The 13,639-nt window shown below is 44.6% G+C and overlaps 1 protein-coding gene across 1 annotated transcript in view; it reads right to left on the bottom strand.

The window, feature by feature from the left end:
* The window catches only part of ANO2 (anoctamin 2), a 505,309-nt gene that overhangs the window by 338,040 nt on the left and 153,630 nt on the right, over nucleotides 1–13,639 (bottom strand). The window lies entirely within an intron of this gene.

Raw genomic sequence — 13,639 nt, forward strand, 5'->3', positions numbered from 1 at the left:
AAGAATGGAAAAGTAATAATTACTGTAATGCAGGTGGTATAAAAGATCACATTATGGGCCAGATTTATCATTAGCTCAAGCCAGAATACTGGAGTGATAAAGATGTGAATATTTGCGCAATCGCTAAAATTGCGCAAAAATGTATGACTTTTTTCTACTCTGCACTATGCTCGCCAGTTTTCTAAAAGTGGGCGTGTTTTCTTATGTAAAAGAACCTCTAGACAGATTTACTATTGCAACTATTTAAAAAGTCGCAAAAAAATGCGCAATTTCACCCCAGTGAGGACCATGCTTATCTTATGAGACTTTTTAATAGAACATGCGACTTTTTCGTAAAGACTTGTGACTTTTGTAAAGCTGCTTACTGACGGATAAACTGCTACCGTCAAACCACATTTATTACAGTCTTAAAGGGCCGATCATAAATCTGACTTGGCTAAAACTGACTTTAGCCATATGTGAAAGTGGAGTGAGCTGTCAGAGTCGTGATAAATCTGGCCCTATGTGTCCGACTGCAAAAAAATTACGGTGTATGAAAATGAAATGAGAAAAAGAAGAAGGATTAAAACATTATTAAACATTTGAGACCATCATGATTTTTACCATCAAGGAATCCTTTTTTAAACTTGCTGAAAACAGGGTTTATCACCTTGTTATGATTATACGGCGGCACAATGTACGATAATGCACAAGTTTACAATATACACCTTCTTTCTTACACAAAATTAGATGTCGGTCCTCCCATGGTTGTCTAAGATGTGAGACAGTGAAAACTAATTTAATCCATATGTCCAAAGGTTGGGGATTATTGAATGGCCGTGTCATTCATCCAGTAAATTAATAAGTTTAATTGAATTGCTTCGTGCTGCTAGATACATTGATATGTGTCTTGGAGGACATTACAAGTTTTAACAAGACTTTTGTTTCTATCTAGGCTTTATTTTTGTAGGAAATGGATTTTGGCTTTGAGGTTTTGGATTCACCCCAAAAAGTTCACCTTAATTTAGTTAGGCAAATATATTACTTCTAATGATCATAACATACTATATTGAGATGTTTAATTTTGGGTGGATATAAACTATTTGCATGGGGCAATTATCCCCGTTTTTTTCTTCCTTCACTTCCTCTATTTTGGTTGGTCGGTGTGTTGATAGGTGGGTAGATGGGGATTAATGTTTGTAGTGTTTTTAGAAATACTACCAGTGCCATGAGCGTCACCAGAGAGACAACGGGAGCTTAGGGAGTTAAATAAGTGGCTCAGAAGCTGGTGCAGGAAGGAAGGGTTTGGGTTCATGGAGAAGTGGGCCGACTTCTCGGTCGGTTACAGGCTCTACAGTAGGGAAGGGCTGCACCTTAATGGGGAGGGTGCAACTGCCCTGGGGGAAAAAAATGGTTAGATGACTGGAGGAGCTTTTAAACTAGGATGTGGGGGGAGGGTGGGGATCATACTAATAAGCGGGTAGATAGTGTAGATAGAGAGTGGGATATAGTAGGGAACAGTGGGGATTTAGTAGGGGCTGGGGTTAGGGTACTTTCACACCATTCCCAGGTACACCTTTACTTGCCTAGTGGTGACAGGTCGGGGCCAATACCGAATAGCCTCTATTTTGTTCACTTGAGGTTTGATAACTCTGTGCCCAATGACATGCCACAGGTACTTAGTCTCTTCTAACCCTATTGTGCATTTTTGGGGATTAGCCTTCCTAAGGGAGTACTTTGGGTAGGTGACTTTCCCAGTCGGTACTGTGGATGATAATATCGTCCAGGTAAGCCGAAGCTTACCGACAATTTGGACGCAGCACAATGTCCATGAGTCGTTGAAAAGTGGCGTGGCGCCATGCAAACCAAAGGGTAACACCTCTTACTGATATAGCCCTTCCGGTGTGATGAAGGCAGTTTTCTCTTTAGCAGCCTCTGTTAAGGACACCTGGCAGTACCCTTTTGTGAGGTCCAAAACTGAAAAATACTGGGCTTGTCCTAACCTCTCAATTAGCTCATCGAATCGGGGCATGGGATATGCATTGAACTTAGAGATCTCGTTTAGTTTTCGGAAATCATTACAAAACCTGAGTGTCCCGTCCGGCTTGGCTATTAGCACTATAGGACTAGCCCACTCACTTTTAGATTCCTCAATTACGTCTAGCCTCAGCATCATCTGCACTTCCTCCGAGATGGCTTGTCGCCGAGCCCCGAGTACCCGGTATGGTTTTAGCCAGACTTTCGCCTGAAGCTCAGTGACAAAACAAGTGTCAGGCAGCTGCTGCCAAGGCCTACCACTTTGCAAAGTGCTAGCCAGACCACACGTGGAGTACTGTGTACAGTTCTGGACTCCTGTAAACAAGGCAGACATAGCAGAGCTGGAGAGGGTCCAGAGGAGGGCAACTAAAGTAATAACTGGAATGGGGCAACTACAGTACCCTGAAAGATTATCAAAATTAGGGTTATTTACCTTAGAAAAAAGACGACTGAGGGGAGATCTAATTACTATGTATAAATATATCAGGGGTCAGTACAGAGATCTATCCCATCATCTATTTATCCCCAGGACTGTGACTGTGACAAGGGGACATCCTCTGCGTCTGGAGGAAAGAAGGTTTTTGCACAAACATAGAAGAGGATTCTTTACGGTAAGAGCAGTGAGACTACGGAACTCCCTGCCTGAGGAGGTGGTGATGGTGAGTACAATAAAAGAGTTCAAGAGGGGCCTGGATGTATTTCTGGAGCGTAATAATATTACAGGCTATAGCTACTAGAGAGGGGTCGTTGATCCAGGGAGTTATTCTGATAGCCTGATTGGAGTCGGGAAGGATTTTTTTATTCCCCTAAAGTGGGGAAAATTGGTTCTATCTCCCATATTTTTTTTTTGCCTTCCTCTGGATCAACTGCAGGATGACAGGCCAAAGTGGATGGACAAATGTCTTTTTTCAGCCTTATGTACTATGTTACTATGTTATGTTACCCAGATGCAACAGCGGATGAGAGATCGTTTTGCCTCTTGTCAGGGAGCATATGGAGGCCGCTCAGCGAGCCCAGAGTTGGATCTATAATTGGCAGGCTTGGGTCCGGATCTTTAACCCGGGTGCCAACTGTGGACAGTAAGTTCCTGGCCAGGTGGCAGGGGCCCTACGAGGTACGTGAGAAAATTGGAGAGGTAAATTACAAGGTATACCAGTCAGGGAGGCGAAAGCCAGAGCAAATATACCATGTGAATTTACTCAAATCATGGAAAGATAGGGAAACCTGTGCTGAAGACAGTCCGCAGCCAGGTTTTCTAGGGGAAGCGGTTTCGGCCCCTCTGTCTGAAGCAAGGGAAGCGACTCTTCCCAGTAAGAATTGCTGACAGCCTCTCCTCTAAGCAGGCTCAGGAGGCCAGAAAGTTTATTAGCCGGAACTCGGATGTGTTTTCTGATCTTCCTGGACGCACTTCAACAATTCGGTATGACATTGTCACTGAGCTTCAGGCGAAAGTCTGGCTAAAACCATACCGGGTACTCGGCGACAAGCCATCTCGGAGGAAGTGCAGATGATGCTGAGGCAAGACGTCATTGAGGAATCTAAAAGTGCTTGGGCTAGTCCTAAAGAACCCCACCAGGTCCACCATCTCCAGGGCATTGCCAGGAGACACCTGGCCGATCCAGTGCTGGAGAGGGGGTAGTACAGCCCTCTAGAAGATATCAGCCAATAGTCTATTCAGCATAGCCGTGGGACTCAGCACATCAGGCTGTAGACACTTTTGCAAAAGGTGGAGTAAGTCATAATATTGGGGTCTTGCGGGCTCAGCCGGCTTAAACCCCCACTGATGTACCGGCTGGGCCTGGACCAACACATTCACCCCCAGTCTGGCCAAAATCTCACCCTTTACTTTTTGGTAGTCGGCCGCTTGATCGTCCAGCAAGTCGAAATACACCCGCTGGGAATCGGATGCCAGGAACTGAGTGACAACCTCGGCCCACTGGTCTCATGGTAGCTTCTCCCTTGTGGCCACTTTCTCGTACATTGCCAGGGAGGTTTCAATGTCGACTGCGGGTGTCATCTTAGGAATCGCTGCACGTACTGCCTTCTGGGCATCATGGACGCTCGGGGTTGCTCCTGCTGTCTGCAAAGCCATCACATGTTGTAGCAGCAACTGGTTGGTCTCCTGCTGCTGCTTATTAGCCTCGCGTTGGCGCAGGTTTGTCTCCCGCTGCTACAGATTTGCCTTCATGAGGGCCTTCACAACAGCCTCTATGTTGTCGTGGAGCACGGGTTGTAATACAGCTGGTTTAATATACGACATACAAACGTGCGTGAAAAAAAGCAGAAACTAAAAATATCGGCTTTCACGCCAGCCTCATTGCTTTGCACGCATCCTCCACCAATTGTGGGGGTTTGCTCTGGTAGACAGGACAAGCGGGTGCAGTATAGAGGCAAAGACACGTTTATAATAGTGTTGGGGCAGGAATATTCGAATAGCGAATATTAATCACGAATATCGTCACTTCGAGAATTCGCGAATATTTGGAATATAGAGATAAATATTAGTAATTTCGAATATTCTAGTTTTTTTTCATCAGTAACTTCCCTTCTTGCTTGTGGGCCAATGAGAAGGCTGCAATGTTTTTGTCTGAGCTTAGCAACATTCCTAGCAACCAATAGTGCTTAGCAACATTCCTAGCAACCAATAGGAAAGTTGCCTACCCCTTACTATATAAGAACCTCCTCAGCAGCGCTTGTATGCAGTATTTTGCAGATATGAGAGAGACAGCAGTGTTATTGCTGTGCTCTGTGCTTTCCTGTGTCATTACATTAGATAGTTAGTTAGTTAGCTTATATATATAATACATATAGTTAGTGGAAGATAATCAGTGTAGGTTAGATAGTGATATAGTGTAGCTGATGTCCATACATACATGCTACATACTTAGTGCTGTATATATGTATGCTACATACATACATAGTGCTGTAATGTCACAACAATACTGCTGTCCATACATACATGCTACATACATAGTGATGTATGTATGTATGCTACATACATACATACATAGTGCTGTGATGTCACAAGTTCACAACAATACTTAGTGCACCAATTACTAATAAGTAGTCAGACCTGTTGAAATGTGAAGTTGCACGTATTGCGCCAAAATATTTGCATCATTAATGCCGATTTCTCAATCGCAAATACATTGGAGCACTCTATCTGCATATAAAGTAAAGTTCTGCTGTTCCAACCATTTTCTCCAGTCTCAGAAAACTTCTAGCAGCTTGAAAAATGCAGCTATAGTGACCCACGTCTGTATTTAGCGCGCATTGCGCAAATATTACATTGCCGATTTTTCGCGATCAAGAAAATAATCTTGAATTCGCAATTATATGATGAATATTCTACTAAATATTTGCGAAATATTACGAATTCGAATATTGCCCCTGCCGCTCATCACTAGTTTGTAACTCAAAAACTGAAGTGTTTATTCACACTAGTTGCAGGTTCACATTTTGACAGTCCATTTTCAGTATTGGTGTTAGTTCACACCCAAAACAATTCATACAGAAAAATCATTCACCTTTGATCCTGGGTGTTTAATCCACACCCGGCTGAATGCTCAGCCTCAGAAAGGCCACCTGCAGGCTTTAGGCGGCCTGCTCGCCCGACACACTGATTTCCGCTTTCAGCAGAGTTTAACACAGCTCCAGTGTCAGAGAGGAGTAATCCACCCACCTAACACTGCCGGCTGTTTTTATAGGCCTGTCAAAACCCGGCCTGGACAGTGGGGAGTAGTCACCCACCCAGCACTTTGACTACTCCCAGTAAGAGCTGGCCTGGATCAGCTATTTACAGCCATACTAGATAGCAAGGTGTCAAACAGCAACTGCTGCTAACATAGAAAACTGGCTCTTACTCCACCAAGGCCAGGAATTCACACATACCTATCATCTATGATGATTCCTTGTACCTTCTTACAACAGCTAAAATTAAACCCCCCAGCTACTGTAAAAAGGGCTATTAATGATAAAAACTGGCATTTAAAAAATACAAATCTGTAGGGTCAGAGGTAGTCTTTGAAGTTTACAAAGGGTTTAAAGGGAACCTGTCACCTGGATTTTGGGTATAGAGCTGAGGACATGGGTTGCTAGATGGCCACTAGAACATCTGCAATACCCAGTCCCCATAGCTCTGTGTGCTTTTATTGTGTAAAAAAAAATATTTTATACATATGCAAATTTACCTGAGATGAGTCAGAGCTTGAAAATATGACTCTTCTCTGGTCACACAAGTAAGATATGACTCTTTTATGTTAATTTGCATAAAAGGTGGGACGTACAAAAATGCATAATACTTATTGAATTCGTCTGCAAATGAAATTAAAAGTGTAATTTATATGTTTAGGGTAACACAATGAACATTTAGAAACTCTCAGTGAGGGTAGCATTGTACAGGTGACAGGTTCCCTTTAAAAAAATCTGTAAAAAGGAGGCAAAATTTTCAAAAATACAAAATAAACAGCAGGTAGAAAAATAGAGCAAAACAAATCCCAAACAATTCTTTAAATATATAAATACTAAAAAACCAAGGTCTGAGCAGGTGGGTCCCCTAAGTAATGGTAAAGGGGGGTTAGTCACTGGAGATACAGAAAAGACAGTGTTACTAAATGTTTTTTTAGCTCTGTATATACAAAGGAATAGAAAGGAGCTGATATCTGTGGTGCTTGGGCTGTTAGTACAACCAGAAATATACTCAGTTCGCTAACTGTAGATATGGTCCAAGCTAAGTTTAATAGGGTAAATGTAAACAATGCTTCAGGTCCAGATGGATTACACCCAAGAGTTCTTGAAGTGCTCAGTTCAATCATTGATTTGGCTCTGTTTATAATTTTTAAAGATTCTCTATGTACTGGTACAGTTCCAAGTGATTGGCGCCAGGCAAATGTGGTACCATATTCACAAAGGATCTAGTTCCTCCACAGGTAATTATAGACCAGTTAGTTTAACTTCTGTCATGGGAAAAATGTTTGCACATATGCATGTTTTTCTCAATATCTAAAGTGAAGTCAGAATAAACCTTTCCTGTTTTTGGTTAATTAGGATTACCACAATTATTATTATTTGCCAAATGCCAGAATAATGAGACAGATAATGTTTTAAGGCATTTGTATTACTTCCTGCAATGTCAAAAGTTTATATACACTAAGATTACTATGCCTTTAAACAATTCTGGACTACCCATATTATGATGTCATGTGTTTGGAAGTTTCTGTTAGGTTTGTTGGCAACATCTGAATTAATTAGAGACACACCTGTGGATGTATTTAAATGCACACCTGAAACACACTGCTTCTTTGAGTAGCATAATGGGAAATTCTAAAGAAATCAGCCAAGATATCCGGAAGAGAATTGTGGACTTGCACAAGTCTGGCTCAACCTAAGGTGCAATTCCAAGATACCTTAAAGGTGTCTCGTTCATCTGTACAAACAATTATACGCAAGTACAAACAAGATAGGAATGTCCAGTCATCATACCGCTCAGGAAGGAGATGGATTCTGTGTTCCAGAGATGAACGTGCTTTTGTCCGACATGTGCATATCAACCCAAGAACTAAAGCAAAAGACCTTGTGAAGATGATGGCGGAAGCTGGTAAGATTGTGTCAACCTCTTTACTGTAAGAAAAGTAAATCTGTGGAAAAGGGTTCCTCTGGACGTGGTCACAGCAGGAACAGTGGACGGTTTTAAAAAGGGTTTAGATGAATTCTTAAAAGTAAGTTACATTAATGCTTATGGAAATGTGTAGAAATCTGAGTCTTACTCCCTTCTGGGATTTGCTTCCACACCGATCCCTTGGTTGAACTTATTTATTAAGTATGTAAGTGTAATGACCGGCAACACGCACAGGGAGGAAAAAAGGGAAAGTCCTGCCCAAGGGAGAGGGAAAGGTGGTGACCCCTAACTCTCCTTGCGGCTGGCACCTGACTGCCCTGACGTCCCTAGACGGGTTCCTCACCCGTGCGGCGATCACGTGCCCAAACCCTGGCTTTCCCTGAAATGAACCCTAGATAATGAACGGGCCGGTGGGATCGCTAGTCCTCACCACTGACACTAAGAGGGAAACACCAGGGAGAGGACAGACAAACACAGACAAACACAAACACCCAGGTGGACGACAACAACTGTCCACAAAGGTTCAACAGGGATCCGGAGGGTAGCGTTCTGGATCAACTACCAGAGAACGCAGCAACACAGCTCCAGTGGGTCAGAATAGATGTCCAGGCAGGAAGCTCTATATCTGGCAACCAGAGAAGTGTGAGAGGGGAATATAAGGAGGATTGGAAGTGCTGGACAAGGAACAGCTGAGAGAAGGAGCTACGGATCCCTGAGTGAGCCAAAAGGGTTCGCAAAGCAAACCCAGAAAGCTACAATAAGGAAACATCCCTATCTTACATAGAGCGCGCAGCCAACCGCTGCGACCTCCTGACCCCGGGTACAATGGAGTCAGGCGTGGCTCTTGACACCCTCGTGACAGTACCCCCCTCTCTACGAGGGGCCTCTGGACACTCAGGACCAGGTCTCTCAGGATGAGAGGCATGAAAAATCCGAACCAGCCTGTCGGCGTTTACCTCAGACGCAGGAACCCACATTCTTTCCTCGGGACCGTAACCTCTCCTTGCACCAGATATTGGAGAGAGAGGCGGACCCGACGAGAATTAATAATTTTGAATATCTGAAATTCTAAATTACCATCCACGACAACAGGAGGGGGTGGCAGCGGTGACGGTTCTAGAGGTGGAACATATTTTTTGAGTAACGACTTATGAAAGACATTATGGATTTTAAAAGTCTGAGGCAACTCCAGGCGAAAAGCCACGGGGTTGATGATGGCTACAATCTTGTACGGACCAATAAACCTAGGACCCAGTTTCCAAGAGGGAACCTTCAATTTGATATTCCTAGTAGATAACCACACATAGTCATTCACTCCTAGGTCCGGACCTGGCGACAGTTTCTTATCAGCCATGCATTTGTATTTACCTCCCATATTTTCAAGTTAGCTTGCACCTTCTGCCATACCGATGAAAGAGATGACGAAAACAGTTCCTCTTCGGGAACCCCAGAAGACCCCCCCTCTTTGAAAGTACAAAATTAGGGATGAAAACCATATGCACCAAGAAATGGTGACTTGCCAGTGGATTCCTGACGGCGATTATTTATGGCAAACTCAGCTAAGGGTAAATATGACGACCACAACTCTTGGTTTTCAGACACAAAACATCTTAGATATGTCTCCAGGTTTTGGTTGGTACGCTCAGTCTGTCCATTCGACTGAGGATGGAAAGCTGAGGAAAAGGACAAGTGAACCCCCAAACGGGAACAAAAAGCTTTCCAAAATTTAGAAATAAACTGGGTTCCCCGATCCGAAACAACATCGGAGGGGACCCCGTGAAGCTTCACGATCTCACTGACGAATACCTGAGCAAGAGTTTTAGCATTAGGTAGTGCGGGTAACGCAATGAAGTGTGCCATTTTGCTAAACCTGTCCACTACTACCAAAATAACTGTTTTACCTGCAGACAAAGGTAAGTCAGTGATAAAATCCATAGACAGATGTGTCCATGGTCTATTGGGAATGACGAGTGGTAATAGAGACCCTGCAGGACGTGTATGTGAAACTTTTGCGCGCGCACAGGTAGAACAAGAAGACACAAAATCCAATACATCCTGACGCAACCTTGGCCACCAAAAACGACGAGACAATAGCTCCAAGGTTGCTTTACCACCCGGGTGCCCAGCATTATGAATTATGATGTTCCTTTAATAATTCGAGACGTAGGTTCAACGGTACAAACAATTTCTCTGAGGGGCAAGAGACCGGGGCATCCCCCTGGGCCTCTAACACCTTCCCCTCCAAAGCAGAGTGTACCGCAGAGACAACCACTCCTCTTTGAAGAATGGGCACCGGATCACTCACATTACCCCCTCCAGGGAAACAACGAGATAGTGCATCAGTCTTGGTATTCTTTGCCCCAGGACGATAGGTAATCACAAAGTTAAACCTGGTAAAAAATAGTGACCACCTAGCCTGTCTAGGGGTGAGACGCTTAGCTGATTCGAGGTACAGCAGATTTTTGTGGTCCGTAAACACAGTGACGGGGTGGACTGCCCCCTCTAAGAAGTGACGCCACTCCTCAAATGCAAGTTTAATAGCTAACAGTTCCCTATTGCCAATATCGTAGTTCTGTTCTGCTGCAGATAGTTTTTTAGAAAAGAAAGCGCAAGGACGCCATTTGCCAGGAGACGGACCCTGAGACAGTTCAGCCCCCACTCCCACCTCTGATGCATCGACTTCAACAATAAAAGGCTGAGAGACATCAGGTTGGACTAGTACAGGTGCTGAGGTAAACCTCTCTTTTAGAGAGGAAAAAGCAACTTTAGCGGCGTCAGACCATTTAGAAAAATCAGTCCCCTTCCTAGTCATGTCAGTAAGGGGTTTTACGATCACCGAATAATTTTTAATGAATTTCCTATAGAAATTCGCGAAGCCCAAGAACCGTTGTAATGCTTTGAGGTTCTCAGGAAGATCCCAATCTAAAATTGCCTGGACCTTCCTAGGATCCATACGGAAACCTGACGCAGATAAATAATAACCTAGGAATTGTATCTCCTGAACGGCAAAAACACATTTTTCAATTTTAGCATATAATTCATTCGTCCGTAGGACCTGTAGTACTTGTCTGACATGCTCCTCATGTGTTCTCAGATCAGACGAATAAATTAAGATATCATCTAGGTATATTACCACAAACCTGCCGATTAGATGACTAAAAATTTCATTAACGAAATGTTGGAAGACGGCAGGAGCATTGGTCAGGCCGAAAGGCATAACTAGATTTTCATAATGCCCCTCAGGGGTGTTAAAAGCTGTTTTCCACTCATCCCCCTCTTTAATACGAATCAGATTGTAGGCCCCCCTAAGATCGCGTTTGGAGAACCACCTAGCACCCGCAATCTGGTTAAACAGGTCAGGAATGAGAGGAAGAGGGTATGGGTCTCGGATGGTTATCCGATTTAATTCACGAAAATCTAGGCAAGGACGCAGGCCCCCATCTTTCTTTTTAACGAAGAAAAACCCTGCAGCCACGGGTGAAGAAGAGGGTCTGATGTGTCCCTTAGCCAAACTCTCGGAGATATAATCCTTCATGGCTTGTCTCTCTGGACCTGAAAGATTATATAACCTGGTCTTGGGTAATTTTGCGCCAGGAATAAGGTTAACTGGGCAATCATAAGGACGATGAGGTGGTAACTTCTGACAACGCTTTTCAGAAAAAACGTCCTCAAAGTCCGAAACAAAAGTAGGTAGGGTAGCTATGGAGGCGACTAAGCAATTGCTATTTAAGCAATTTTCTCTGCACGGCTCACTCCACTCCGATATCTCCCTGGCCTGCCAATCCACCACTGGATTGTGCGCTACCAACCAGGGAAGGCCCAGCACTACCGGAGTGGGAAGCCCCTCCAGAACATAACATGAGAGCATCTCATTATGGTGGTCCCCTACCCGAAGGTGTAAGTTATGAACAATGTGGGTGAGATTTCTCTGAGACAGAGGAGCAGAATCAATAGCAAATAAGGGAATAGGTCTCTGTAGTGTACAGAGAGACAAACCCATAGTGCAGGCAAAATGGGCATCTATCAAATTTACCCCTGCTCCACTGTCTAGAAAGAAAGAAATAGTCTCTGTCTTATCACCAAAAACAATAGCCGCTGGCAACACAAATTGTGATGTACGTATGGAGGAAACGTATACCCCCCGGCTGACATCCTCCACACAGCCTGGGGTTAGTAGTTTTCCAACGTTTTTTTTGTTTCTGAGGAAAGAAGGACAGACATTAATGAAATGACCCCTCTCCCCACAAAAAAAACAAACCCCACGCCTACGGCGAACCTCAGGAGGACGGACCTGACGAGTAGTTCCTCCTAGCTGCATTGGCTCGTCTAAGTCCGTACAGACTAACTGCTGCTTGGGAGGGGTTACCAATGGCTCCGGTTTTTTCAACCTGTCCCTAAGACGTCTATCTATACGGATAGAAAGGGACATAACTGCATCAAGGGAAAAGGGGGTCTCATACAATGCAAGCGCATCCTTAACCCTTTCGGATAACCCAGAGCAGAACTGACTCCTGAGAGCAATACTCCTCTACCGGCCGCTCTCCTTGTAGGAGTCTCCGTAATTTTGATTCAGCCAGTGTGACTCGGTCAGGGTCGTCATATATGAGACCCAAGGCCCCGAAAAACTCATCCACTGACCGAAACGCCTGAGAATCAGTAGGTAAAGAGAACGCCCAGGACTGCGGGTCCCCCTGCAGCAGGGAAATAACAACCCCCACCCGCTGTTCTTCATTACCGGAGGAGTAAGGGCGCAGCTTAAAGTATAATTTACAGGCCTCACGGAAAATCAAAAACTTGTCCCTTCCCCCAGAAAATCTGTCAGGGAGAGGGACCTTGGGTTCCGCAACAACCTGGTTACCAGTAGCAACCGCTGGACTTGCGGTCTGTTGTAATTGCTGCTGTTGCTGGAGGACCGACGCCTTCAATCCTGCCACCTCCAAAGACAGGCTATGAGATTGTTCAGACACAGCAGCAATTTGATCCATACTGGATTCTAAGTAGGTAAAAAAAAAAATATTTTTTTTTTTTTTTTTTTTTTACCTACACAAAAATAAGGGCCAGATATAATGTAATGACCGGCAACACGCACAGGGAGGAAAAAAGGGAAAGTCCTGCCCAAGGGAGAGGGAAAGGTGGTGACTCCTAACTCTCCTTGCGGCTGGCACCTGACTGCCCTGACGTCCCTAGACGGGTTCCTCACCCGTGCGGCGATCACGTGCCTAAACCCTGGCTTTCCCTGAAATGAACCCTAGATAATGAACGGACCGGTGGGATCGCTAATGGGTCAGAATAGATGTCCAGGCAGGAAGCTCTATATCTGGCAACCAGAGAAGTGTGAGAGGGGAATATAAGAAGGATTGGGAGTGCTGGACAAGGAACAGCTGAGAGAAGGAGCTACGGATCCCTGAGTGAGCCAAAAGGGTTCGCAAAGCAAACCCAGAAAGCTACAATAAGGAAACATCCCTATCTTACATAGAGCGCGCAGCCAACCGCTGCGACCTCCTGGGGGAGTAGGAGGAGCCCTGGTTATCCAAAGAAAATTGAGCCATAGCTTGTCATCTTCTGTTGGGTTGCTGTAGTAATATGGTGCCATCTCAACAGATGTCACCTCACACTGCCAATCAGAACCCTATTCTGTCCTTACAAGCAACAGCAACTTCAGCATGGTGTGGGTCTCTTAGTCATGTTTTAAACTGTTTGGATATTGAACTACAGGGTATCTACCTATAGGTGGCACTAGAGACATAGTTTTTATTTCTGTAGAAAACTATTTTGCATACTTTTTTTTTTGCCTGCACCGGTATTTCACTACCGCATAGGCCTCAGGCCTACTAGGCCTGAAGCCTATGATGGTGATTAGTGGATGGTGGCGGGGCAGGGAACTATGCACTCCCGTGCCCCGTCGCAGTATGTGGACGTTCGGGTCGGTGTTGGGCCCCCCATCGGTGCTAAGCCCAGGGCTGTCGACCCGAACATCCCTTTTGTAATCCATCACTGCCAAGAAGA

This window comes from Bufo gargarizans, chromosome 2, assembly GCF_014858855.1.
Source record: "Bufo gargarizans isolate SCDJY-AF-19 chromosome 2, ASM1485885v1, whole genome shotgun sequence".
NCBI lineage: Eukaryota > Metazoa > Chordata > Amphibia > Anura > Bufonidae > Bufo > Bufo gargarizans.